At 38.5% G+C, this 15864-nt stretch overlaps 1 long non-coding RNA gene across 1 annotated transcript; it reads left to right on the plus strand.

The window, feature by feature from the left end:
* Positions 1-3223: 3223 nt before the first annotated feature.
* On the plus strand, positions 3224-4062 carry LOC307162343. The gene is made up of 3 exons (XR_013821907.1): positions 3224-3282; positions 3691-3764; positions 3872-4062. It is a non-coding gene; the product is annotated as an uncharacterized lncRNA (long non-coding RNA).
* The last annotated feature ends 11802 nt before the right edge of the window (positions 4063-15864 follow it).

Consider the following 15864-nt stretch of genomic DNA (forward strand, 5'->3'; position numbering starts at 1 on the left):
TCACTTTAAAATCTGCCGCTGCTGACAGGCTCTCACACATCTCATTTTCTAATTTACTCTTGTTCATTTAAGACTTTATGTAACTAATTTCAGACTGCTTTTCTGTTATGAGGATCCTCGACAAAACGGACATGTTGGTGTGTGTTATTGTTCGTTCAAGCGCGAAAGAGAACTGCCCAGCACAACTGATTCTGACGCGCTCGACACTGGCGCGAGTCTTTCTGTTGCGATACCTGCTCATTATAACTTTCAGTGAGGTATTTTTACTGTGTGCAAGCGACGTTCCTGGCGCGCATTGACGCAGGCAGGCTCTCTGTGTCCTGCTCGGTCCTGCTCCTCTTTGGCGATAACAGGTGTTGCACCAAAAACTGTGACCCATCAGATTCTGTGACCCAAGAGGGCGCTGCTGCACATCTTATGCTCGTGCGTGGCAGATAATCAAGGACGAAGAAGAGCATCTACGTAAACTGCGCAAGAAAACATTACATCTATGAATGCAAGCCGCTGCTGAAAGCTGTATATTCTCAGGTTTATATTGCTTCATAATGAGAGAGTAACGTTAATCCGCTGTGACAAATTGTGAAATGTGATTTTTTTTTAAATTCTAATTCCTTCTGACTGAATGCACGAGTTGCATTTGTAATTTACATGTTTATCTGAAAATAAATATCTGAAATGTTTCTAAACATGTATTATTTCTTTCTGATTCAATGCACGAGTTACATTTGTAATTTACATCGGGGCTGTATTGTATTGTACAGAGGTCACAATATATGATAGGCAGCCATCAAAATGTGTGACCTCAGTGTAACTGTCTATTAAATGAGTCAAACGTCTAAATACTGTTTTGGGGTTGATATAGCATCCATTCAGACTAATATAGACACATGTTTTATTAATTAGAGTCATCACAGACTCAGTACCACATAGGTCACAATATATGATAGGTCACAATATATGATATTCAGCTGTTAAAATATGTAACCTCACTATAACTGCATAATTAATGAGTGAAACTTAAAATACTGTTTCTGGTCTGCAATAGCATTCCTTCAGACTAATATAGACACATGTTTAATTATTTAGAGTCATCACAGACTCAGTACCACATAGGTCACAATATATGATCACAAAATATGATAGACAGCTGTCAAAATGTGTGACCTCACTCAGGGACGGATTATGACTTGTAAAGGCCCTGGGGCCAGTTATCTCCAAAGGCCCCCCCCAGATCCCCTCAGTTCGATAATAAAATCGTTTTTTGATAAATATAATGCACAATGTTGTTGGTGAAGACAGGGCTGCCAAATCTCACGCATCGTGTTGACACTGTTCTCCGTTTTTTCACGCAATGAAAAATCCCAAAGCAAAGAGGTCACTGACACCAACAGACAAGACAAGGCAGGTTACTTTTGATCAGACGCGGCGTCAGTCAATTTTGCCGGGGAAACCGGACAATAGCCTGCTATGTAAACCCCCGAAATCATAAGTTGTTATTTTATTGAGCTCAGGGCCGGATTAACAATTTCCTGTGCCCTGGGCACAAGGCCCCGGCGTAGTTAGGGGGGTTCGGGGGAATGCTCCCCTGAGAAAATGTGTATTTCTCTGATCTACATATGTGCAATTTAGGACTTTTGAAGGCCAAAAAATTATAAGAAATAGGCTAGCTTTAAAACCTTGTCATTAGATTATTTGTCAATACCTGCTCTCTCCTCATCTTCATATTTCTTTTTCTCTCAGTCTTCTTATCCTGGCCTGTTTCTTCCCCTCCTAAAGCTGAACTTAGTCTTTTCATTTCCGTCTGTGTCAGTGACGAAAGTAAACATAGGCTCAACAGATATTTATACGTTTTATGAATCATTTTCTTAGACATGTTAATTCACTCAAGGCTACCAGGAAAGCTGTAACCTAAGTCAGTATTGCCATTAGGAACCTTCTGCAAGCTTTGGAATTTGAAAACGTCTGTTTTTAAATGTTAAAAGTAATTTTAAATAATACACATTATAGACTACGTTTACCGCAGTTGGTGGGATTGGCAGACGTTCCCTTAAGCATTGTGCGCTGTGGAAACGCGTCAAAGCATTCTCAGGTATAATTATGCAGCATTAATGCACAAATGATTTTGAATGAATATTTTCATCATGTCGATATGCAATGGTCACATAGGCCTAATGTTAAAACTAATCTTGCTATTGATATCTTTGTTAGACTACCAATCTGACTCATTTAACTTACAATAGAGAGAACAGGACTGGCACGAATCTCTTGCTGGAAACTTTGATTAACAGCTGATATCATCATCATAACCTTAAATGCTAAATTCAATGTGCTCTACCTTAGTATTGTTCTAACTTAGTTATGTTGTAAGGACATAAGATCAGCAGATCTTATACAGATTCTTAAATTTGTAACTCCACAGGGCCTTCATATTCACTTGGGGCCAAACAGTAAGTTCCAGGGAGACCTCATAGTCCAAGTGCCTTGTTTAAGAGGCCTTGTGTAGGCTGTGGGACACATATATTACAGAAGTAATAAACATTTGTTTTCATTGTTAATGGGTTTTCTGAACCAAACTGGATTGCGTGGCCTTAAACCCCAGGGCCCCCCCGGGCTTCTGGTAGGCAAGGGTCCCTGGGCACTGGCCCCATAGGCCCGGTCAGTAATCCATCCCTGCCTCACTGTAACTGCCTAATAAATGATTCAAACTTCAAAATACTGTTTTAGGGTTGATATAGCATCCATTCAGACTAATATAGACACGTGTTTAATTATTTAGAGTCATCACAGACCCAGTACCACATAGGTCACAATATATGATAGGTCACAATATATGATAGGCAACTATCAAAATGTGTGACCTCACTCAGTCTACAAGGTAACTCATAAAAACCATGGTAATAAGTTTTCACTTAAAAACACATATATAAGAATGTATTCTCATATGTCATGGTGTTGGTGTACCAACAGGGCGTTCATCAGGAAGAAAGGGTGCAATGTGTCGAGGTGGACAGCCGGCACTGTTCCACACACCCTGCAGGCGGATGGCAACTCCTGCGGAGCATTTGTCCTGAAAGTAAGTTTGTGATTTCTGTGTAGGCTTTGTGGTTCTAAACAATACAAAGTGTTGAACGTATGACCAGTTGACCAAACAACTAATTAAGTATATGTCACATTAGTATGCAGAGAAGATACTGAAAAACGAGCCACTGTTATTCTCTAATAAAAGAGAAGCAGTAGCTCACTACAGGAAGGAGGTGGCCAGGGCACTTCTGGAGAAGTCTGGTAATGTAGCATATATTCTGGTCAGATGCATGTATTCCTATCTTATATTCTGGTCTGATGTATGTATTCCTAGTTTATATTCTGGTCAGATGCATGTATTCCTAGCTTATTTTCTGGTCAGATGCATGTATTCCTATCTTATATTCTGGTCAGATGCATGTATTCCTATCTTATTTTCTGGTCAGATGCATGTATTCCTATCTTATTTTCTGGTCAGATGCATGTATTCCTATCTTATATTCTGGTCTGATGTATGTATTCCTAGTTTATATTCTGGTCAGATGCATGTATTCCTAGCTTACGTTCTGGTCGGATTCATGTATTCCTAGACATATTGACAAATGTTATTGTATTTGTATTGTATTGAAACAATTGTTGACAAGTCTTATTGGTGTCACTGATGACCAGATGACCTTCGTAAGCTGTGCCACCATTGTGGTGAAAACAACGTTTTGTCCGAAGATGGGAAGACAACCAAATGGGTAAAGGATCCCATTATAAAACTTCATTTTTAGTGTCTTTGTTACAGTGAATTTAAAATATTTACTCCCAATTGTTTGCTATGTTGTCTTCACCTTTGTTGTTACAGGTCCAATGTGACACATGTGACCGGTGGTTCCACATGGTATGTGTTAAACATGGAAGCCCCGAGAGTGAAACCTTCAGTTGTGCCGCATGTACAAGTGTGTAAAATAAATGTAGTTTTATCTTGAAATGGTTTTATGTTTGTGTAAGCCTAGTACGGGTAAGTACACACTAGGTTAGTTAAATGAATATACAATTACCCCTAATAAAAATAATTCACCTTAAAGGAAAAAATTAAATCACCACATCAAGTGATTTGCATACACAAAATTACAACTTGTATTAATTGAACAACAATTGAAATAAACAATTACAATAACAAGTGTGTGGGTGCGTTATCAGTGTACGTGTATGACTTAATAAGTCATCAAGGATCACCAATTCTGTCCACTCAAATTCACATAAGCCAAATCCATTTTGTTCAGTGCTAGGCGTCTGGGAGCAGGGTTGCCAGGTGCCATCAAGGTTTTCCAGCCCAAAACCTTGTCAAAAAACACCCAATCTGGCAACCCTGTCTGGGAGCTGCAGCTGAGCGTCATTAATTATGCAGTTATAGTGAGGTCACATATTTTGATAGCTGAATATCATATATTGTGACCTATCATATATTGTGACCTATGTGGTACTGAGTCTGTGATGACTCTAATTAATAAAACATGTGTCTATATTAGTCTGAATGGATGCTATATCAACCCCAAAACAGTATTTAGACGTTTGACTCATTTAATAGACAGTTACACTGAGGTCACACATTTTGATGGCTGCCTATCATATATTGTGACCTCTGTACAATACAATACAGCCCCGATGTAAATTACAAATGTAACTCGTGCATTGAATCAGAAAGAAATAATACATGTTTAGAAACATTTCAGATATTTATTTTCAGATAAACATGTAAATTACAAATGCAACTCGTGCATTCAGTCAGAAGGAATTAGAATTTAAAAAAAAATCACATTTCACAATTTGTCACAGCGGATTAACGTTACTCTCTCATTATGAAGCAATATAAACCTAAGAATATACAGCTTTCAGCAGCGGCTTGCATTCATAGATGTAATGTTTTCTTGCGCAGTTTACGTAGATGCTCTTCTTCGTCCTTGATTATCTGCCACGCACGAGCATAAGATGTGCAGCAGCGCCCTCTTGGGTCACAGAATCTGATGGGTCACAGTTTTTGGTGCAACAACGGCGTGCGGTTAAAAAATCATAACAAACTAATTTGAACGTGGGGGGAAAACGAACGGGATTTCGAAAAGAGTGGGGGACATGTCCCCCCTGTCCCCACAGGAAATTACGCCCGTGAGTGAAAGGCACACCATTGTGTTATCTGCTTACCTTGATTGTCATCCAAACTTTCAAACGCGCATCAGTGGCTCCGACTCCGAACCTAGCTCTGAACAGTCTCTGAACTTCTCACACGCAACTGATGTATTAGATGCAAGGTTTTCAGCGAATCAATGATCAGAGAACACTGCAGTGAGAACGTTGTAGGCAGATGTTACAGCTGTGGGCCTTAAACTCCTCTCCTGTCATTAATACGCTGTGGTCTAGTCTAGTCATCAACAGAAAATTAACGGATTGAGAGGGGAGAAAAATGGATTTTGTCGTGACATTTCTTGCGTGTGCGTGAGAGCGTGAGATTGATGCTGAAAGCGTGAGAGTCACGCCAGATGCGTGAGAGTTGGCAACCCTGCAATTAATATTTTATCTATTGTGCAAAGACTGTTATCATTTCTCCGTTTGGCCATACTGACTGGCAGGGTGCTCCGCAGAATTCTGAATGTCTTCAGTTTTCCTATGGCCCTTTCCACGTGGATTCTCACTCGGGACATTTTTCTAGAGTGTGTCACCTCTGATCCTGTCAATCGTTTTCTTCCCTTTGTAGATGCTGGTACATGAAGACGAACACATTTGGTGGCAAAATATTCTGGAAAACTGAAGCCTCGATCAGCCATTACATGGTCTCCTTATTCAAGAAGGTCAATTAATCCTGATTTTTACCCCTGGACTAATACCAACAAGGAACCCGTGTTTGCAAACTAGTTGGCCTCTCAATGAACACTTCAGTACAGTCTATTATACATCTATCTTGTTGGAAACCTGTAGTCTTGAAGAGGGGGGGGGGGGGGATTTCTTCTGATATCTTTCCTGGATGGCCACCGGACAAGGCATTGTAACTCTTTAGCCATTCATGAAAGATGTTTGAGACAGTTCCACAACTCACTCTGAAGCGAAAAGCAAGGTCTTGATGAGTTAAGCCTAGACGAAGCTTCATCAGGACCACAAGAAACTGCTCGGGAAGGGTAAGTATGGTTTATGATGCGTTCCATGTTGTTGTCAGGTAAGTGAGGAGGGTGAAGAACACAGAAGCAGATGGTAGACCAGTGTAAAACCTAGTGTGCTTGTCATCATTTAAAATAAAATCAGACGAACTGCCAAGCATATGATCTTGTAGTCGTTTTTCTTGAGATTCCAGTTTCTTCTCCAGTAAAGCCATTTTTCTTTTTAATTCAGTGTTTTCATTTTGTAGCTGGTCAATGTCTGCCATTGACAGATCTGTACCCACAGCAGTGCATCCTTCTTCAGGGTCAGCATGGGTGACCTCTAAGGAAGGTGAATCCATAGACTCAACCACAGATGGTCTCCTCTGGTATCGCTCCAACTTCTGTGAACCATCAATGGTGTTTTTATGAGCGAAAATTGATGGAACATAATCTGGATGGCATGGGTCCACTGATGGCACACCTAAAATAAAGACAGACACAGTTTGTGTTGACAGTATTGCACCTTGCTAAGCATCATACATACATGCTTTACATCCATATTTAGTACTTCATTTAAAGCTTCATTAGAAGAGCTATGAATTATTGTATTTGTTATGTCCCCAGGGAACAAGTCTGTTAGTTAAATAATGTAGGTTATTTGTATAGCATTGATGGAAAAACATTGTGGCTCTTATGTTTGATAGATATCAGGTATCATAACGCTAGTTTAAATCATAGCTAGCGTATCAACTACAACATTAAGCTAACGTTACTGTGTAAAATTAATGTATACAATGTTAGCTACGTGTGTAGTAATCAATTTAGTTAAACACAACTATTGCAGGCTTGTTACTGGTCAGCTAGCTTTTATCTGTTGCTTATCATGAGTTTGTTACCTGTAACGAAGTGAGTGCTGGGTAGATGACAAATAAGGGTGAAACAGCATTTTTTAAAACAAAGTTCTAAATTGCTTGAGAATTGTATGAATTTGTAAAGTTCAAATACTGTTGTTTTTGAAACTGTTAGAGGTTAGCAGATTTTTTTTTCTCATTATGTAATTTATTAAGCTTTTCTCACAGCTCCAGGCAAAATATGTCCTGCGGTGTGACATGACATTACTATAAAATTCAAATATTGAAATATTATTAATTTCAAATACAAATCAGGTATGTTTCAAGTTTAACAAGTATTCTTAAAGAATGATCATTAAAATTCTGCATATATATTTTTTTCACAGCTGTTTTTCGATTATATTCTTTGCTTGTGCCATCTTTTACCACTCACTCCAGTGGAAATATTGTGTAAAATGAGAAAAAATATTTGAAAATGTTTATTGTTTTTTTATATAGTTATATTATGCAATGTTTTCAAATGCATATAAAACTGACTTTAAAAACAATGATCAGTGACTGTTAACATACACATACAACAAACAAATGAAGACAGATATATATTTATGTTTAATATATGTATAATATAGGTATATTATATAATATTTGCAATATTTGTTTAATATATATATAGAGACAGAGATATATTTATATTTATGTTTAATATTGCAAACATAACAGACGAGAATCTAGCTAGACATCTGACTTAATTATGTCACACTACAGGACGGGCTGTCACACCACAGGACTCTTTCACCTTTGCAGCCATTTTGAGTCATTGCTATACAAGACTGATCTTGGGCATTACAGGAACTGAATAAGTTCATTGTTTTAAACCTGAATATGATTATTTTTTTATAATTAACACGATTAACACTCATCTTTTAACCTCCTTAGCACATCCAAACATCTGGGGGACTTCCTGGTGGGGGTCTTGACTAAAGGACCCCTATGGCTGTCCATGTAACTGCCAGTACAAAAATCTAATATCCTATGTCACACTGCAGGACAGCATTTGTGTTACAAAACTAAATGTACTGTAAATATTATTTTAGTACTTTTAGCATTTTGAAAACTTAAGTTAATTAAGTAAATACATACAAAATAATGCCAAGGCATTTATTAGCTGCTCCAAAAATATCTGCTTTATTTTACTAATATTTACATTTGATGAGTCATCAATGTTACAGTCACACCGCAGGACATTTTGCTATTCACCTTGAAATATGAACAACACCAAATACATTTTATGTCCCAAAATCATAATATTGAAATAAAATGATGTTCTATGCCCCACTGGCATGTGTTGTCCCATATGGAAAAGATATAGATAAATTTTACTAAATGTTTATATCTTTTATCTGAAATTTGTAAGTAATATATATAACAGTCAAACAAGACACAAAATCCTTAGTAAAATTGTGTAATATGAGATTTAAAGGGCACCTATTATGCCCCTTTTTACAAGATGTAATATTGGTCTTGGGTGTCCCCAGAATGTATTTGTGAAGTTTCAGCACAAAATACCCCACAGTTAATTTATTATAACCATTTGAAAATGTCATTTTTGGGGCCTGTTTTAAAAAGAGCTGTTTTGGTGTGTACCACCTTAAATGTAAATGAGCTGCATAATCCCCGCCCTGCTGGACCCAGATGATGAAGAGAGTCCGGCACAGAAGAAACACGAATGAGAATGGACTAAACGTCTCGGAATGGTTATACATTTATGTACTTACAAAGTTTTAATCGCGTCCCCTTTGCAATTATGGATGTGCAACACACACACACACACACACACACACAAACAAATTGTGATAACTTTCATTTTACATTTGTTATTGCTGCAAAAAATAATGTACGTGACATAAAACTGTCTGACGTTGTTTGTTGAGACACCCTATGACGACGACAATAAATAGCTTTAGACGCATTTGTTGTTGAACTGGCTGACATCGACTGAAATGACTATTTGCTCAAAAATAATATAATACACTTAATTCTTCTGGAGGTGACGTTGGATCGCGAACTGTAGGCAACGATCCACACTTGAGGATTAACTTTGACCCTCGTTCACTAAACAGTCAGTCAGAAAATGAATCTCGTATTTAGGAAGTTTAAGTGGCGCCTTTTCTTCATAAATAAAATCCATCCGCTGCGTTTTCAGTGGCTCTGATGTCAGTGAAGACTAGTATGTCCATTCTTACATCCCACAACAGAACACCTACACTTCTTAGGAGACATTACCGGCTGTCGTTGAAACAATGGAGGATGGTGTGTGTAACAGATCACCGAGGGCGGGGTCTATGCCAAAACCAGACTGTCAATCAAACACGTCGGTGGGGCTTAGCGCAATTCTACGTCACAGTGAGGAAAATCTAGAACAGGGCGTTCTGAGACAGTGCTTGTGATTTATTGAGATAGTAAAAAAACACTGGGTGGATTTTTATCATTCTAGGGTGGTTTTGCTCACACACTGCCAACACACATGTATGTTCAAACACCATGTAAAAGTGAATTTTGCATAATAGGTGCCCTTTAAGATAATTTGGGAACTTATAATTACTATATATGACAGCAAATCCACATACAATATTCTTAGTAGATACACGTAACATCAAAGTTATATGAGTTGGGCAATCATTAGTGAAACCAAAATCTTGGTATATTGTATAAAAACCTTACAAGACAATAGACATATGTAAGATGTCACATATATGGGACATTAAAGTACATGGAAAAGCACATGATGAGATTACCAAAAATAATTTATGGCATTTCTAAGATTTTATGACACTAGCATTGTATCAGGTTTTTAGATCACACTTTCTTCAATCTCAATTAGTGAATTTTTCCAAAAATGATTACATGGGTTATATTCGTTGTTATTTAAGATTTTATGAGTAATTCTATCCAATAAAATAGTCAAAAATTATTTTTTATTTACAGTTAGATTTTCAAGTTCTTGTGTATGCAGCAAATATTCAAAATTGCCATGTAAAAATAAAAAAGACCCAGTCACTCATTTCTTGCCGTAGAAAGATTTAATTTTGCACTTAATTAGTATATGACATTATACAAGTTGCATATTTACATTTTAAATTTAAGTGGCAATACATATTTTTAAATTAGCTAAGTTTATTAAGATGCTACTTTAATAATTGTTTTGAAACCATACCTTGCACTTGTGTCCTTTTGGATGTTACAATGAAACACATAAATGTTGATGACATGCATTGCAAAATGTATTAAAGAAGAATACATTTACATTTTGTAGTAAACTTTTCACACTGCTGTGTGCTTTTTCATTATAATTTTGACAGATTCTCACATTAGATTACAGTAACAGTAGAAGCAATTAGTTACTTTCCAGCTCAGCAACCCTGAATGAATAAGTGACCATCTTCACATTTAGTTAATTTACAGTAATATGTCTTAAGTAGCCGACAAACAATTGAGCTGGACTGTGGACACTGAATATACATACATGGTCTAACTACCTGAGCAGTGTTTATGGCTTTGTGAAAGCCTGTGGGAAAGAGGACAGTTGACATGTAGCTCAGTGGAGTTTTGATAAGAGAACCTCTAGCTAACTTCTGCACTGTGCAATTACCATAGTTTCCTATGGCATATAAACACTGATCACCCATGTCAATAAAGTGGGAGACTCTAAAAATACTCCCATCCTTCAAAAGCACAACAGAGTTGTTTCTTTGTTTTGTTTTGCTGTAGGTATGACCATGAACAACCTCTCCATTTACAGCAATTCTCTTCAGAGTTTGGGGAAACCTCTCTCACTGTGTGGAGGGCAGCTTGATCACTAACAGACATTAATCTTACATTTGGTGGACCAAGGGCAGTTACCTCAGTGAACTTCGCAAACTTCTTGACATGATGCTTTTCGGTTCTCATTTCATTACAGAAATCTGTAACTTCTGCAGGTGCATTTGTTAAAAATTGCTTTGCTAAACGGGGAAAAGCTCGGGAAAACAGAACTCGTTTGCATATTTGTTGTGGTACAGCTTGGCTACTTTTTACTTGTTTCAGGAGGTATCCATTGAAATCTTCAAACATAAAGGCTGAGTGCGCCCACAAAGGACCACAATGCACAACACTTTTGCTCAAATGCAGAAGTGAATGAACATTGAATGTCATGTGCTCTTCCCCATACAGCGACTGCACACCTCCAACAAAGTACACTAATGCCTCATGGGCATGATTTATCTGTTCTGTATTTATTTCAGATCCCAACAGAATGCTTATGCCCTCTATCAGTAATGCCCAATGACAGTGATACTTCTGTGGAAGTATGCCTTTTAGAACTGGCAAGCTATAGTACAGAAGCCAGTGTTGCCACTCATGGGCTTTCCAGAATATGCGTTCAGTCAGAGATCTTGGAACTCGAGCAACAATACCTGGAGGTTTTATAGACAAGAGGTGTCTGTCCAAGATAGCTGTTTGTGTGCCAATGTACCATGGCTCAGAATAGTTTTTTGAATCGATCCATAAAGTTGCCATTTGTCTGCACACGCCAAGCAACACACAATGCATATAGTCAGGGACCATCCCATTGATTACATCAAAGTTTGGTAAATCTACAATGGCAGATGGGCCCTTTATGCCCAATATTGTTGTCCCTTCTCTTTCAGCAATTTGTCCTATCTCTACTGTGGTTTTATGATTTCTGTCACTTGGTTTTTCATCTGCACATGTGTAAACCCTTGACTTTCCTTTTCCTTTCCTCATCTGCACCCCAGGGTGAAGGCAGACTCCGCAGCCATATTCACCATTAAAGTGCTTAAAATGTTGTAGTAATGGCCTTGCTACTGCATCACACACACAGCACAATGGGTGCACCTTCACGTGTCTCCATGACTGATCACTAGGATGTTGCCACTCAAAGCCAGCTTGTGAAAGATTGGCACATTCCTCTACAAATGGTTGGAAGTAGCAGGTCATGTCTGGCTTTTTTGCTCCAAACCATAAAGCACATAAAAGCACATGCTTATCTCTACTCTCAGGGGGTATCTCATTAACACAACACAGTATAGGCCAAATACTAAATTTAGAGGACTGAAAGACTGGTACACCATCACAATTAAATGTAAGGGAGAGGAAATCCTCTTTACTGTTTGATTTCAAGGTCTGATATAAGGTGCCATCACACTTATTACATGCCTACTACTGTCATCAGGACGAAAACAGAGATCGTGCATACCTTGATTCTCAAGAACATCCTTCAGTTGATCCTTTAATGGAATACTGATAAAGAAATGTCCTTCCTGTAAACTGTCTTTTACTGTTATGGACGAGGAACATGACACACATGTAAGTGTTTCTTCTTGTAATTGTGAAGTGCCAAGGTACTTAGTACATACTCTGCAGTAATGATGGCGTTTTAATTGATCTATAATACCAGCTAATGGTTTCTCCAAAAAATACTTGCTTGCTGGTACTGCATTTGTCCCAGCAGAATGTAACTTTAGAAGTTTCAGCAGGTCTTCCATCAATACACCAGTAGTGTTGTGTCTCAATGCAAAGGAGAAAATAGAGATGCAACTTTGCCCTTCCGTTAGTCCATGAGAGTGGATATCATCACGTATTTCTTGAGGGGCATTTTCCTAAAATTACAGAAAAAGAAGCACCATATTAAAACGTATAAGGTTCTGCTTTACCATAAAGGTAACCTTGTTTTGCTCTACTGTACTTAGCACAAAAAATTAAATGGAAGCCACAACATATGCAAGAAACAAACAAAAAGAGGAAAGACAGACAGTGTCTGTACACATCTAAAGCCCTCTTTAGATGCCTCTGTTTTAAATAATTTTAGACCCATTTCCAAGCTGCCATTTTTATCTAAAATTTTAGAAAAAATCGTTTCAACTCAGTTAATCTCCTTTTTGAACAATAATGACATTTTTGAAAAATTTCAATCAGGTTTCCGTTCCCTGCATAGTACTGAGACTGCTCTGATCAAGGTCACCAATGATTTACTGCGTGCAGCTGACTCAGGAATGTTCTCTATTTTAATTATTCTTGACCTCAGCTCAGCTTTTGACACTGTGGACCATGATTTTTTAATTAGCCGTCTGAAAAACTATGTTGGTATCAGTGATGTGGCCCTGGATTGGTTCGTCTCCTATTTGTCAAATAGGTCATTTTCCGTGATCCTTGGAGAAGCCTCCTCCTCTCATGCTCCTCTATTTTGTGGGGTCCCCCAGGGGTCGATTTTGGGGCCACTGTTATTCAACATATACATGCTTCCCCAAAAAATCATTCAGACTTATAATATTGATTTCCATTTTTATGCAGATTACACCCAGTTGTATGTCCCGTTAAGGCCTGGTTCTTCCAATGTCTCTGGCATTCTCTCTTGCCTCACTGAAATAAAAGCCTGGATGTCTAACAATTTCCTGCAGTTAAACGACACAAAATCAGAAATAATTGTATTTACCTCCATCGGAACCAGCAGTCAGTAGCACCTCAATGCAGTACACAAGATCCGAGGGGAGGAGTCGGATCTTATATAAGGGGTGGAGATTGGTAGGTTTAGGGGTGGAGATGGGTAGGTTTAGGGGTGGGTTTAGGGATCAGGGGGTGGAGATTGGTAGGTTTAGGTATGTAAGGTGGGAGGAGTTGGATTTTATCCAACTCCTCCCCCCGGATTTTATGCTCTGCATTGAGGACCATCTCCCAGCAGTGGCTACATCATAAAAACCTCACCACTAGCCTGGGTGTCTTCTCAGACAACATTCAGAAAGAAGCTCGCACCCTTGGTGTCATTTTTGATTCAGAGCTGTCTTTTGATGCCCAGTTGACAGAAGTAGTGCAGTCCTGTTTTGTCCAGCTGAGCAGCTAACTAAGATTAGAACATGTCTCTCCTCTGCTGACTTATGGGCCTTTCAGACAGACTGCGACGACCGCACTGCTGCGCTGTGAAACCCATTATTTTCAATGGCTTGCGCCGCGCAACAGCGGTTTGTTGTTGCGTCCAGCAAAGCGCAAGCACAGCACAGCGCACTGCTCGGCGACCTCGCGCACACGCCGCGGTCAAAGTTCAAAATAGTTGAACTTTTGCGCTGAACTCGGCGGTTTTGCGCTGAGCCCCGCAGCCAGCGCAGTGCAAATCGCTTCCTATCTGAAAGGGCCATTAGAGAAGGTCATCCATGCTTTTATTTCCTCAAGACTCGATTACTGCAATGCTCTGTACTCTGGTATCAGTAAGGGAAGTATTCATAGATTACAGCTCATTCAAAATGCTGCAGCCATATTTTTAACTGGCACTAAGAGGAGTGACCACATCACACCAATCCTCGCCGCCCTTCACTGGTTACCTGTGAGTATTAGAATTAATTTTAAGAATTTACTACTCGTTTTTAAAGCCCTGAACGGACAGGCTCCTGCCTAGTTTCTCCCTACAAGCCGGACCGATGCCTAAGATCCTCTGGCAGGGCACTACTAGTGGTTCCAAAGTCTAGTCTTGTCACTAAAGGTGACCGAGCCTTTGCTGTATGGCATTTTTATAAACATTATATTATTGTTGTTATTGTATTTTCTGATTTTATTGTTGATTTTTCATTTTCATTTACATTTTTAAGTATGGATCATGTTTGTTTCACTGTACAGCACTTTGTAACTTGTTTTTGAAAAGTGCTATACAAATAAAGTTATGATTATTATTATTATTATTACTATTATTATTATTACTTCCATGAGCTGCAGAGATAATCTGTGCATTTTGTCATAGCATTGTTTGTCTCGTGATTATTTAATGTCATATCAAATTATGTAATTAACTTCATAAATGTGTTTACTGTAGTTTTGTCTCACCTGTGCCAATGTGAAAGGTTCTGCACTCTGCTCTTCTCCTTGGGCATCTTCATCACTTTCCTAGGAAGGATACAAATTAACAAATTATTAGATAGACAGGAGTACACGCGCAAGAGATCACTTCCGGGGCTTTCTGGCGCTTGCGCAGACAGAAGCGCCGCGCCCTCAGATCACTTGGACGTGGCTGTGGTTAAAAGAGGTAAAATTATATAAATACTGTTCGTTTTCTCACACAAACCGCTCGTTTCGTGTCTTAGGCCATCAATGTGTACTTACATTTACGAGTCATTAAATCATGTTTAATTTGGACTTCTCTGTGCATGCTCTTTGAGACAGTAACCATAGGCCTGCATTATATGACTGACAGACAAGAACGGTTTGACCAAAAAATATCAAAATTGAAACTACTGCGGAAAAAAAGACCTACATCTTGGATGCCCTTGAGGTAAGCTAAAACATACCAAAAATTAATTTCAAAGAGAACTATCCCTTTAACAACACAGAATTGCGATACAATCACATAGGAATTTCACACATCAAAGTTGTTCACAACAGATATGAGCTGCAAATATATTTTAAATGCAAAGGTAAAATAGTTAGTAATAAGTATCATCGTATAAGCTACATAACTTTTACAATGTAACTATCACTAATAAGATCAAGAGGACATGAACCGGATAACACTTACATGTTGTTGCGCAGTATGTTTTTCGATGTCAGTCAAAGTTCTGTTGATTTTCCTAAAGAAACAGTGGACAGTAACGTTACGGTAACTAACGTTAACTGGGAACGAATCACTGCAACCTTAATGGAGAACTCCGGTCAATTTTAACATTGAGCTCATTTTTTTGTACATTTGGAGTGCTGTCAATACAGAGAACAACGACAAAAATCGGTGTTGCCTACACCGAGTTATTCTATTTTTAAAATTTGCACCCTGTTGACTTCAATGGGGCAAGTCTTAAACCTGCTTTTAGCCTCTTAACATCCTTGATGTGTCATTACAAGTG

The sequence above is a fragment of the Squalius cephalus genome, assembly GCF_949319135.1.
Source record: "Squalius cephalus genome assembly, chromosome: 7".
NCBI lineage: Eukaryota > Metazoa > Chordata > Actinopteri > Cypriniformes > Leuciscidae > Squalius > Squalius cephalus.